This window comes from Halichoerus grypus, chromosome 1, assembly GCF_964656455.1.
Source record: "Halichoerus grypus chromosome 1, mHalGry1.hap1.1, whole genome shotgun sequence".
Classification (NCBI taxonomy): Eukaryota; Metazoa; Chordata; class Mammalia; order Carnivora; family Phocidae; genus Halichoerus; species Halichoerus grypus.
The window spans coordinates 51,449,983-51,461,685 of record NC_135712.1 but is presented as its reverse complement, the minus strand read 5'-3'; the positions used below and the strand labels follow the sequence as shown (position 1 = coordinate 51,461,685).

Here is an 11,703-nt window from a genome sequence, read left to right as displayed (position 1 = left end):
TTTCAAGCTTTCTGTAGATTGAAGCTTCTTCAAGAATATGAGTTGTAACTTCAGACCCTTAAGAGGCCATCACAAACAAAATATGAGTAAAAATACAGTAATATATACCTTGACAGGATGCTTTCTGAATTAAGTTTTAGAGTTTCTAATTTCTATCTTTTTATGAAGAAGCCTATATTGCAAATTCTCTAAAAATAGCTGATTGGCCTTGATTGAGGGCTTTACTCATGAACAAGTTTGATGAGTAAATAGTGTAAGTTCCTCTGAGTGGTAGAAGTAGGTTAGGACAGCAGCCAAGACTTCATTCTGCAAATATTTATAAGCATATTTTATGATCTGAGGCCTCTGTTTAGTGATCTACTTTCAGAAGTGAGGGCAGGGAACTCAGAGAGAGAGGATTGAAATACATTGATGGTGAGGGAACGAATTTATTGAACTGCCTCCGACATAGAGTTTTAAAAAGTAAAAACTCTTAGCATCAGAGAGGACAATTCAACCCAAAGATGCATACTTTCATATGGTTAGTAAAAATTCTGGATTCTTCATTTGAAACTTGATCTTTGAAAATGTTAAGTGATCCAACCTATGCAAATCCATGCCATGTCACCAAGTATGTACTTCAGAAGTTAAAGATGGACTTAAAATGTCCGGATGGCATTAGTCTGCACTTTCTCTTTGAGTATGAAATAAAAAGAAATGGTGACTGTAAGGAATAGCTGGTTTTCTACATTTGGAAGAGCAGTTTGTGTGTGAGTATATGTGTGATTGTTTTATTTCTGATTTTTAGGCATGTTATACTTATAAATCTTAGGATGAAATTTTAATCAATTCTGTACTAGATTGCTTGTAATGATTTCTACACTGATTTTCCTTACCTCTCTATGCATGTCCCTTTGCAATGTGACTTAACCACTTCTCCAGTCAAAAGATAGAATCTATTCCCCACCTCTGGAATCTGGACTCATCTATGACTTGCTTTGACCAATTGAATATGGTAAAAATAACATCCGACTCTTGTTCTCAACAGACCTTGTAGTTTCCACCCTGCCCTTTTGGAATGTTTCTACCATCATGTGACGTCTTGCCTGCCATAAGATGAAAAGCCTCATGGAGCAGAGGTGAGTCATTGCAGCTAATGCATTTGAGAGGGACCAGCTGAGAGCCAGCAGCAATCATCAGAAATGTGATTGAGGCTATCATATGTCTTCCAGCCCCAGTTCAACCACCAGATGACTTCATCCACTTGAGTGACCCTGGAAAAGATTAGCAGAAGAATTGCCCAGATGAGCACCTAGCCCAAACTGGAGAACTGGGACCAAAAAAATGTTTGTTGTTTTAAGCCACATTTTGTGGTGGTTTGTTATGCAGCAATGCATGATTGAAATACATTCCTAGCATTTAATTTATTGAATTTCATTCATGTTGTCCCTTAAGCAACAATCTTACCTTGATTTTTACTTGAAATTGCTTCACTGCTGATGCATTAAGTAGCAATGTGTATTGGGTACTTTCTGCGTGCAGTGTGTGATTACACACCTCCTACCTTCTTGGGCTTTACAAAAGGAAATAACCAGGAATGAGAGGCATTCCTTGATCTTAATGAATTACAGGTTCCTGTTTTGCCGGAGAGTTTAACTTAATGTAGTGAAATAAAGCAGACAAAGCTTGAAAAACAAACAAACAAAAAAATAAAAGGAAATAACCAGAAAAGTTTTTGTCCTTATACACTGATATAGTAAATCAACACTACAGGTTAAGAACACTCTTTTAAGAATCTATAGAATAATTTACATTTCACTCTGCCACATACATGGACATATTTACCAAAGACTTAACGTTAGAAGGTTGTAAAGAAAAGCAAAGGAATATCAGGGGGGAATTCTGAAGGATGAATTTTGACATGAGCCTGGAGAAAGAAAAGCTCTGTGTACTAATGAAATTCTGAATAATAAACAGTGTCAAGGAAAATTAGAACTGGTTCCCAAGAAGCCTAAGAAGCCTCAAAATTATTTTAAGTGTCTGTTAATAAGCTTTCAGCACTGTTGCATATTATATAAATTTTGTTGTGTTCATTGATATTTGAACCATTGTTTCTACTAGGTGAATGTTCTCTGGGAACAGGGCCTGCTTCTAACTTAGAAAAAAATTTCTTTTTTAGTATGTCTCTCTCAATGTTTACCATAATCACTGAAGAAACAGTTATGTATTTTAAATTGTTTCCCTTTATTTTCCGATTTTTTCTCTCCTCTCCTCTCTCTCACCTTCCCTTATTCCTTTCTATCTATCATTTCAGTTTATTTGCTCTTTGTCCTGAAAGGTATTTGAAGAGTGGTAGGATGTTGAAATTAATCGTATTGTTAGTAAATAAATGTCTCTTTAGAAAGCAACTTAGCATGTTAATTAAGTTAGTACAGGAAAGGAGGGCAAGAAACAATAATTACCACCGATATCAAAATCTAAAACACCTCCAAAGTAGTTATTCATAGGTTATAGAGCTAGAACAAAGAGATTATTTACAAAAGAAGAAATATAAATGGAGCCACCCTAATTCACCCTGGCTTCCTCTGAAGCCACCTCTTAACCCTCTTGTCTTTTCTCCTGATTCAGCCAGACACTGTGAACACTTAAATCAGAGAATTGATTCCAAAGTGGGATGTAAGTGTTGGTCTTAATTGTATCAGACATTAATATCTTGCATTGCAAATAATTGTTGTTTTTCTAAATGACTCTTATTGGGACGCTTCAGTGTGATACTCTGGTGCCTCTCTAGAAGCAATGTGTTGCTAGACCTCATTGCTAGGCAACACCACATAGTGAGAAAAGCTGAATTCCGAGGTTTTAGTGTCAGATTAAAAAATATTCTTGATCTATAATTTAATATTAAATAACATGTACATCTACATGGTATCTTTGATATACATGAAGCCCGAACTTATTTTAGATGATCTAGCAAGTTTTCTGATCAAAATGTGATTTCTTTCAAGTTACAAAAAACTTTAAAGTACATAGCATGTGTCATCTTTAAAAAATTTAGTAAGGAATTTCATTATAAACAAATCTAGTATTTTACAGTTGTGCAACAATTAGCTATACCCAGCTGACATTTTCATGAAGAGTGGCACTCCTAACAAACATTTATGAAATGAAAGTGTTGGTTGGGAGATAATTCTCCATGGGTCTCTTGGGTTTCTGCATGTTTTACAAGCAGAGACACTGACAGCCTTTTATGCAGGCTGTCTTTTTGAGGATGTTTGCATAAAAAACAATTTTGGAAGGTAGAGATTGTGTCTCCATCTAGAGCAAAAGCAGGTTTGCTTGTACCCTTGAAAGAGAGAAACAGTGGCTCCTTCTGGAGTGAAGGGCAAGCGTGTTTACTGCCTGTTATAGGAGGTTCAAATTCTCTAAGCTCTGTGTTCCGCTCTGATAATGCAATTCACTGTGTTTACAAGTATCACTTGGCTCTCTGCATCACCCTGTGGGAAATGGGGCTTAGGGAACCTATATAAGAAATAACAAATTCTCTGGCTATTGTTGTTTCTGTGAGTGAGAAAGTCTTTTTTCTCTGACCTAGGAGTCCTGTGATTTCTGACAGCATCCATGAGACTGGCAGGCTAACTTTTTAGCCTGAAAGTAGGGTAAATTCTCAGACCCTTCATGGTTCTGGACAGAAGGCACACTTTCATTGGTGCTGAATGTTATAAATGTATCCAACCAAAAGAAGCTTTAGGAGACTCTGACTTACAAAATAGGGAACAAAGAAAAAGAACATAAAAATATTATTTGTAAGTAACATCATGGAATGTGGGTTCTAGGTAATGTGGTTAACAGTGTATAATTTGTGCCTTATCTTTAGTTGTCATTTGTTCCTTGTTAAGGAAGTTTAACCATGAGCTAAGATGTCAAGTAGAAATTCTTTTGGGTAGGCACACCTTCCCAGAATTTTCAATATCACCCCATTTATGTATTTTTCATTGTCCAAATACATATCTGTGATCATGACTCACTCAAGGAAAATCAAATTACTGACACCTGACCTTAATATATACTACTGGTTCTCATGTTTTGATACGCATGAAAATTACCTGGAGAATTGTTAAAACACAGATTACTAGGTTTCGTTCCTAGAGTTTCTGTTCCAGTAGCTCTGGGACAGCCTGAGAATTAGCATTTTTAACAATTTGCCTGGTGATGCTAATGTTTTTGATCTGAAGAACAAACTTTGAGAACCATTGTATAGAATGGTGTTTGAACATGGTACAACATATTTAAATCATTTAGAATCATACCAACTTAGGTTAGGATCTCAATTCTGCCATTAACTAGCTATATAACCTTGGAAAACATAATTTCTCTGAGACTCAGTTTCTTCAACTGTAAGATGGGAAAATAATAATAATAACACCTGTTTCAAAGGAATGTTTTGAGTATTAACTAATCCATGTAAAGTGCTTCGCATAGTGTGTGGCACTTAGTAAGTATCCCCAAAATGATAGCATTATTTTTTTTTAATTTTTTTATTGTTATGTTAATCCCCATACATTACATCATTAGTTTTAGATATAGTGTTCCATGATTCATTGTTTGTGCATAACACCCAGTGCTCCATGCAGAACGTGCCCTCCTCAATACCCATCACCAGGCTAACCCATCCTCCCACCCCCCTCCCCCCTAGAACCCTCAGTTTGTTTTTCAGAGTCCATCGTCTCTCATGGTTCTTCTCCCCCTCCGATTTCCCCCCCTTCATTCTTCCCCTCCTGCTACATTCTTCTTCTTCTTTTTTTCTTTCTTAACATATATTGCATTATTTGTTTCAGAGGTACAGATCTGAGATTCAACAGTCTTGCACAATTCACAGCGCTTACCAGAGCACATACCCTCCCCAGTGTCCATCACCCAGTCACCCCATCCCTCCCACCCCACCCCCCACTCCAGCAACCCTCAGTTTGTTTCCTGAGATTAAGAATTCCTCATATCAGTGAGGTCATATGATACATGTCTTTCTCTTTTTGACTTATTTCGCTCAGCATAATACCCTCCAGTTCCATCCACGTCGTTGCAAATGGCCAAAATGATAGCATTATTATTACATGACTATATTCTATAGCAACTTCTTTTTACAATAAAAATTCAGAAAAGAATTTGTGAAATATTAAAATCTTCTCTCAGTTCCTTTAAAATACTGTTAGAATGGTAATATGAGTACTTATTATATAAAAAAGATACAAACCTAGGGGCGCCTGGGTGGCTCAGTTGTTAAGCATCTGCCTTCGGCTCAGGTCATGATCCCAGGGTCCTGGGATGGAGCCCCGCATTGGGCTCCCTGCTCGGCAGGAAGCCTGCTTCTCCCTCTGCCACTCCCCCTGCTTGTGTTCCCTCTCTCGCTGTGTCTCTCGCTGTCAAATAAATAAATAAAATCTTTAAAAAAAAAAAAGATACAAACCTATTTTAAATATTATAGAACTGTATAATAGTATTTTTATTAAATCAGCATGTGATTCCTGAAGTACATCATTTACTTGGACAAGTTCTCCCAGAGCTCATTACAATGTCCACATGTATAACAAAACTTTTTTGGCTATTGAGGCCTGCTTACATTCCTGTGAACGGTATCATGCATATATCCTTCTTATTGTTGTGATTGTTTTCACTTAAATTTGAACATTACTTCATGATTTCTATGGCAGCAGATTACTTTGATTTTTCCAAAATTTGCCATAAAATCTAAGGAAGTCCACCAGGAGTTATGAGAAAAAATCATCAACTTCCGATGTGATGATTTTATGTTTTATAAGGAATTTTTCCTTTTTTTCCCTTGAATTACTTTCCTCTAGCAAGGAATTACTTCCTCTTTTTTAAAAAATATTTTATTTATTTATTTATTTGAGAGAGAGAGAGAGAATGGAGGGGATGGGCAGAGGGACAGGGAGAGAATCTTCAAGCAGACTCTGAACTGAGTGTGGAGCCTGATGCAGGGCTCAATCCCACGACACTGAGATCGCGACCTGGGCCAAAATCAAGAGTTAGATGCTTAACCGACAGAACCACCCAGGTGCCCCAACTTCCTTATTTTTAAGTATCAGAAAAAGGAAATCCATAAGAAGCACCATGTTCCTTATTACAGAGAAGTTTATTTTTTAAATGTCTTTGTCAGTATTTCTATATGTGAGTGTATTAGTGTGTGTGAGTGCACGCCCACACACATACATAATTCTCCAATAACAGTAATAAGGCACAGATGTTTTTAGAAGCCTACTTAAATCCTTGCAAATCAAAGTGTGGGCCACAGACAGGAATTTTAACAAAATCCCTAGGTGAGTCTTGTTCACTTTAAAATTTGAAAAGCACTGATTTAATAACATCTCTCACAGCGTGAATTAATTTCTTTTATTCAATTGTTGCATATTTCTTCTTTCTGTTAAAAGTAATGCATAGTCTGTGATGCTCTTGCAGGAAGAAATAAAGAGAAAACATGTTATTCCTCAAGGAATTAATGTTATGTATCTATATTAAAATTGCATAACATTGGATGAATTATTTTCAGGCTCACACAGAAATAGACATGAAATGGTTAAAGGTAAATATTTAGCCTCTTATATCATAGGGTAGGTTAAGAAGGAGAGGGCTAAATGTTAGTCTCAGTAACTCCTGATGCCCATTTCCCTACCCAAGAGAACTTATTATTCTTCCTAACAAAGTGTTGAGTTTAGACATCCGTCTCATTGCTCCAGCCTGGTGAGCAAGGCAGGCAGTGGCCAGAGAACAGCATGCACTGGATTGCAAGGATGGAGCTGGGATTCAGCCTGCGCCCAAAGAGAGAAGTCATTCTCAAGGTCATACATAACAGGTGGTAGGTATTTATCAGGGAGGTTTTGAGGGCAGTATGCTTTATACCACTGACAGAAACAAGGATCTAAGTAGCAATTAAGAATTTTCTGTGATCGGTAATTAGAGTCATGATGCAAGCTTGAAATCATTTCAGGAAGAATTATATGGGGCTCTTACAAGAGAAACAGCAGAATATGGATCACTAAGAAGAGAAAGGCTGTCTGCACTAGACATGGGAAGTTCTTCAAATCTTCTAGTGGGTTTTCATTAATTCCCAGCCAGGAGGAATTAGAAATTAATGATAATTATAACAAAAACCTTATGATATAGACTTCTTGGTTATAATTATGAAAACTGCCTCCATAGTGAGTGTTCATTTGTGTCCATAAAGTCTGTAGATAAACTTTTTCTCCAGGGATTGCCATCAACGGCCATCAGACTCCTTGGATCATATTGATAACTGACGTACCCAGAATGTAATACCTTGCTTACTAAACCAATTTATGAATAGGGGAGGTGCATGTTGCAGTGGATTTAGAAATAGGTCTGGTACAAAGTGATTCCATTTATCAACTTCAAAGAATTTCCTTATATTCTCTTTTAAGACTCAGGAAGAAGTTGGTAGATTAGTCTATTTTTTTTACTTTGCCTTCACTCTCTCTTTTCAGTTTCTTGTTGGTAATGTTGTTTCTATACTTTAAAAAAACATATTCGTCTGCCTATTTTATCTTCTTTATTTGTCTTTTAATTGAAGTTCTATAGTGAAGTATAATCAGTGCTTGTCCCCAGAACTTAGGCTAACACTTCTCCTTCGATTCCCATCCAGGAATGTCATATACCTACTTGTTCGTGAAGGATTCCCTTTGTTATGTCTTTGCAGATTTTCAAACAGATTGGTACAGTTTTAGGAATGTTTATTCTTATAACTTCAGTATTATTTTTTACTCTTTTTACTGTAATCTGCACATCTATAACATTTTAAAACTGGAAATAGCTCAGACATTTTTCTGTGTTAATTGTTCTATTTGTTTCCACACTGACCTCTCTAAATTGCTCTAATTTTTTCAGTTAACTTTTCCATTTTCCACATATATTTTCTTTTTATTGGCAAATAATTTATATGGCATTTACACATTTTATTCATTTTCATATTTGTAATTACATTGGCTAGCACTTACAGAAGTATTTTAAACAAGGGAAGAGATATTGTGGACTCTTGCCCCATTTTTTATCTTAACAGAAATTTGGGGAAATGATTTATTTTAGATAGTTTTATTACATTTTCATCTATTACATTTAATGGTAATGTCTGATGAATTTATTAGATAAATGTGGGACATATATTGGAACAATTAGGTATTTGGGTCCTTAAATTACAAATTACATTATGTTCAAAGAATGTGGCATATTTTTTTTTTCTGCTATGTAGAATTTATTGAGATTCTGGCTGTTCCATAAGACTGTGAAAAGTCTATGTGTGTGCAAATACATTTAATTGTGCTACCTGAATTGTAGTTTTAGTTATTTTTAATCCCCTTTGTTTCATTACATGCTGGGTTTTTAGAAATGTGCATTAAAATCTCACATTGTGTGTCAATTTTTAATTTAACCAGTCTAGCATCTATTATTGCAAGTCATTATTGCAAGTCATATTATTTGATGAATATTGGATCTTGACAATTTTTTTAATATTTTGCTTCACCTATCCTATTTAAGCTTTTCTGACTTAATTCCACTTTATCTGATATTAGCAGTGTTGTACTCAATTTCTATTAGCCGGCATTAATCTGTTAAATCTCTTGTATCTCCTCTTCATTTTAAACATTTTTGGGTCATTTTTTTTCCCCACTGTAAAGAGTATACTGATGCATTTTTTAAAAAGTGAGCAAAACAAAGCACTTTTTTTCTTTTTTTTTTTTTTTTTGAGAGAGAGAGCATGCATACAAGGGGGATGGGCTGGGGGGGAGGGATGGGCTGGGGGGGGAGGAAGGGAAGAAGGAGAGGGAGAGAGAGAAAGAATCTTAAGCAGGCTCCACGCCCAGTGCCAGGGCAGAGCCTGACACGTGCCGCACGATCTCATGACTCTGAGATCATGACCTGAGCAGAAATCAAGCATTGGACACTTAACAGACTGAGCCACCCAGGCATCCCCAAAGCACTTTAATCTGAGAATTTCCCAGTAGGAACATATATTTCACTCATAGTTTTATTATGAATACATTTGGATTTATGTTTGTTGTATTTAAGTGACTTTCTATTTTATATCTTTTATTATTTCTCTTTTTGTCCTTTTTCTCTTTTTGACTGAACAGATTTTCTTTGTTCCATTTTTTGCATTAAGTTTTGAAAGCTTTTAATGTATCTAGGGATTGTCCATAAAATATTATATATTTATTTGTATCGAGCAGCTGTTTTTAGACTAGGACTCCGGTTAGATTTAAGTGTTTATTGAGCAACTATCATGAACTGGTCACTGTATTCAGTGCTTTCACATAGCTCCATACTGGTGGTAGAATGTGAGGGAATTTTAGTGACTATTCTGATATTTATGATTTTAATAATTTAAATTTCAATATTTACTAAAAATATAGTTAGAACATAAAAATCATAATTTCATGTATGTTTTTTGTGTAAAATGAGGCTAAGTAAATAAAAGCAAGTCAATCTAAAACAGATTAAAAATATTATGTAACTAGTAAAAGAATTATAACAACATAACAAAAATCTTGAAGGTAAATGCAGATACCCACACTATACCTTTGCAGTAATACTTTTTACTCTGGTGATAAGAAAATTGATGCTTACTGACTCCTATCTGCCAGGTTCTGATCAAAGCTTTTGGAAAACGAAAGAGAGGAAAATCTTTGCCCTCATGGAGCCTACCTCTGTGGGGGAAGACAGACAGCGAACAAAAGGCATCGTGAGTAAGTACGATATGTAGTGATGCGGCTCACTAGAAGGTGAAAAATGCTGGGGAGGCAAGAAATGGAGCAGGATGCTGCTGGGAGATGGGGCAGTTGTCGACTTTTCTCAGCATTTTATTTTAAAGGATTTTATAACTTTGAAAACGGTTGTATGGAAAGTATATATATCCTTTACCCAGACCTAGAGTCCTCAGTTGTTAAATCTCCCTCCCCCTCAGTGCTCGCTCCTCCAAGTGCTTCAGATTCTTAAGCATGTGCAGGAACCAGTGGCTCAGTTTAGGGTCAAAGAGCCTGTAAGTAAATGAAAAAAGCAGCCGCCGGCAAACACAAGCCAGCTGAAACAACAGTTCTTGAAACTGAGGCAAAGCTCGCCAAAGGGAGGAAATCCTTCTCATATTTTCTGCTATAGCGGAAACCGAAACTGAAAAACATGGCCGGCTGGGGATCCACGCCTTTTCAAACGCAATTTAAGATTCTTCCTAGTAGGCTTGCTTTAATTTCTTTTGTAGTAGCTTGAGGTATAACTCACTTGAGAAAAGGAAGGATTCAATTAGTATTTGCTAATTGAATGCTTAAATCATAGAAAGAATTCATTTTTTATACTTTTGTTTCTTTAGGTAAGGTATTGGATTAGAAAGGGTTTTTTTTTTCCCCCCCATTTATATTCTCCAAGTAAAATGAAATACAAAGATATTTAATGCTCTTAAGTTTTTTGGGTATGTATGTAATTCCAAAAGCTAATACATCATTGTCCCTTGCTCATTCTTAAAAAAAAAAAAAGAAAAATTAGATTTCTTGACCTAACTAGTCAGCCTCCTCTGAGTCCTCTTTCTAACTAAGTCTCAACTTATGTTCTAGAAGACTTTGTTCCACTTCTTCCAGGTTTAGCAAGAGTCCTGTTGGGACAGTTTAGTGAAAATCCTGCACCCTTGGAATATGATCACCCTGGCTGCCTTCAGAAAGAATCCTATTAGGTAACATTAGCAAAAAACTACCCTATCTCTTAATAATTTTCCATCCACTGACCCTTCACCCTGCTCCTTGGCTATAAATCCCTACTTTTCCTTATTGTATTTGGAGTTGAGCTCAATCTCTCCCTCCTACTGTAAAACCTCATTGTAGTGGTGCCCCTGAAGAAAGCCTGCCTTACTGTTCTTTAACAAGGTTTTTCTTTAACAATAGCCAGGAAAATATGGAAATTTTGGTGCATTATGTCTCCATCTTGGTGACTGATACTGCCCTTCAGCATTTTGAGAACCCTAAGGAATCCTGAAATTAATGTTTAACCTAGCATTTCCAAAATTTATTTGATTTTTCATCCTTTTGAAATGGAATCAATATAATTAATTTTTCATTATTTTCAGTGTGGAGAGGAAGAACAATGTAGAGCTGTGTGGATAGTAGAAGTATAATGCCGGGGCCATCAGGATCAACGATAGCTGGGCATTTGTGTGCAATGGAAAATCTCAGGCGCCACCTCACACCTCCAGATTCAGAATCTGCATTTTAACAAGATTCTCTGGTCATTTATATGCACACTGAATTGAAGAAACAGTCACCAATGTAATGTAAAACAGTCGATATGACAGTATTATAATAATATTGATCTCCCTACAATCCACAATGTATAAAAATGTTCTTTTGTTTTAATTAAATGAATCTATATTTTTTGATTAAATACTAATGGATTGGAGCACCTGGGTGGCTCAGTCATTAAGTGTCTGCCTTCAGCTCAGGTCATGATCCCAGGGTCCTGGGATCGAGCCCTATATTGGGCTCCCTGCTCAGTGGGAAGCCTGCTTCTCCCTCTTCCACTCCCCCTGCTTGTGTTCCCTCTCTCTCTCTGTGTCTTTCTCTGTCAAATAAATAAATAAAATCTTAAAAATAAATAAAGAAAGAAATAAATACTGATGGATTAAAAGGAACATGTCTCATAATTATTATGAGTGCTATG

The 11,703-nt window shown here is 36.2% G+C and overlaps 1 long non-coding RNA gene across 1 annotated transcript; it reads left to right on the top strand.

The window, feature by feature from the left end:
- The first annotated feature begins 400 nt into the window (after positions 1 to 400).
- Positions 401 to 9,751, top strand: LOC118555919 (uncharacterized). Its single transcript, XR_004927221.2, has 5 exons — positions 401 to 520; positions 1,028 to 1,118; positions 1,212 to 1,325; positions 6,729 to 6,847; positions 9,648 to 9,751. It is a non-coding gene; the product is annotated as an uncharacterized LOC118555919 (long non-coding RNA).
- Positions 9,752 to 11,703: the final 1,952 nt, after the last annotated feature.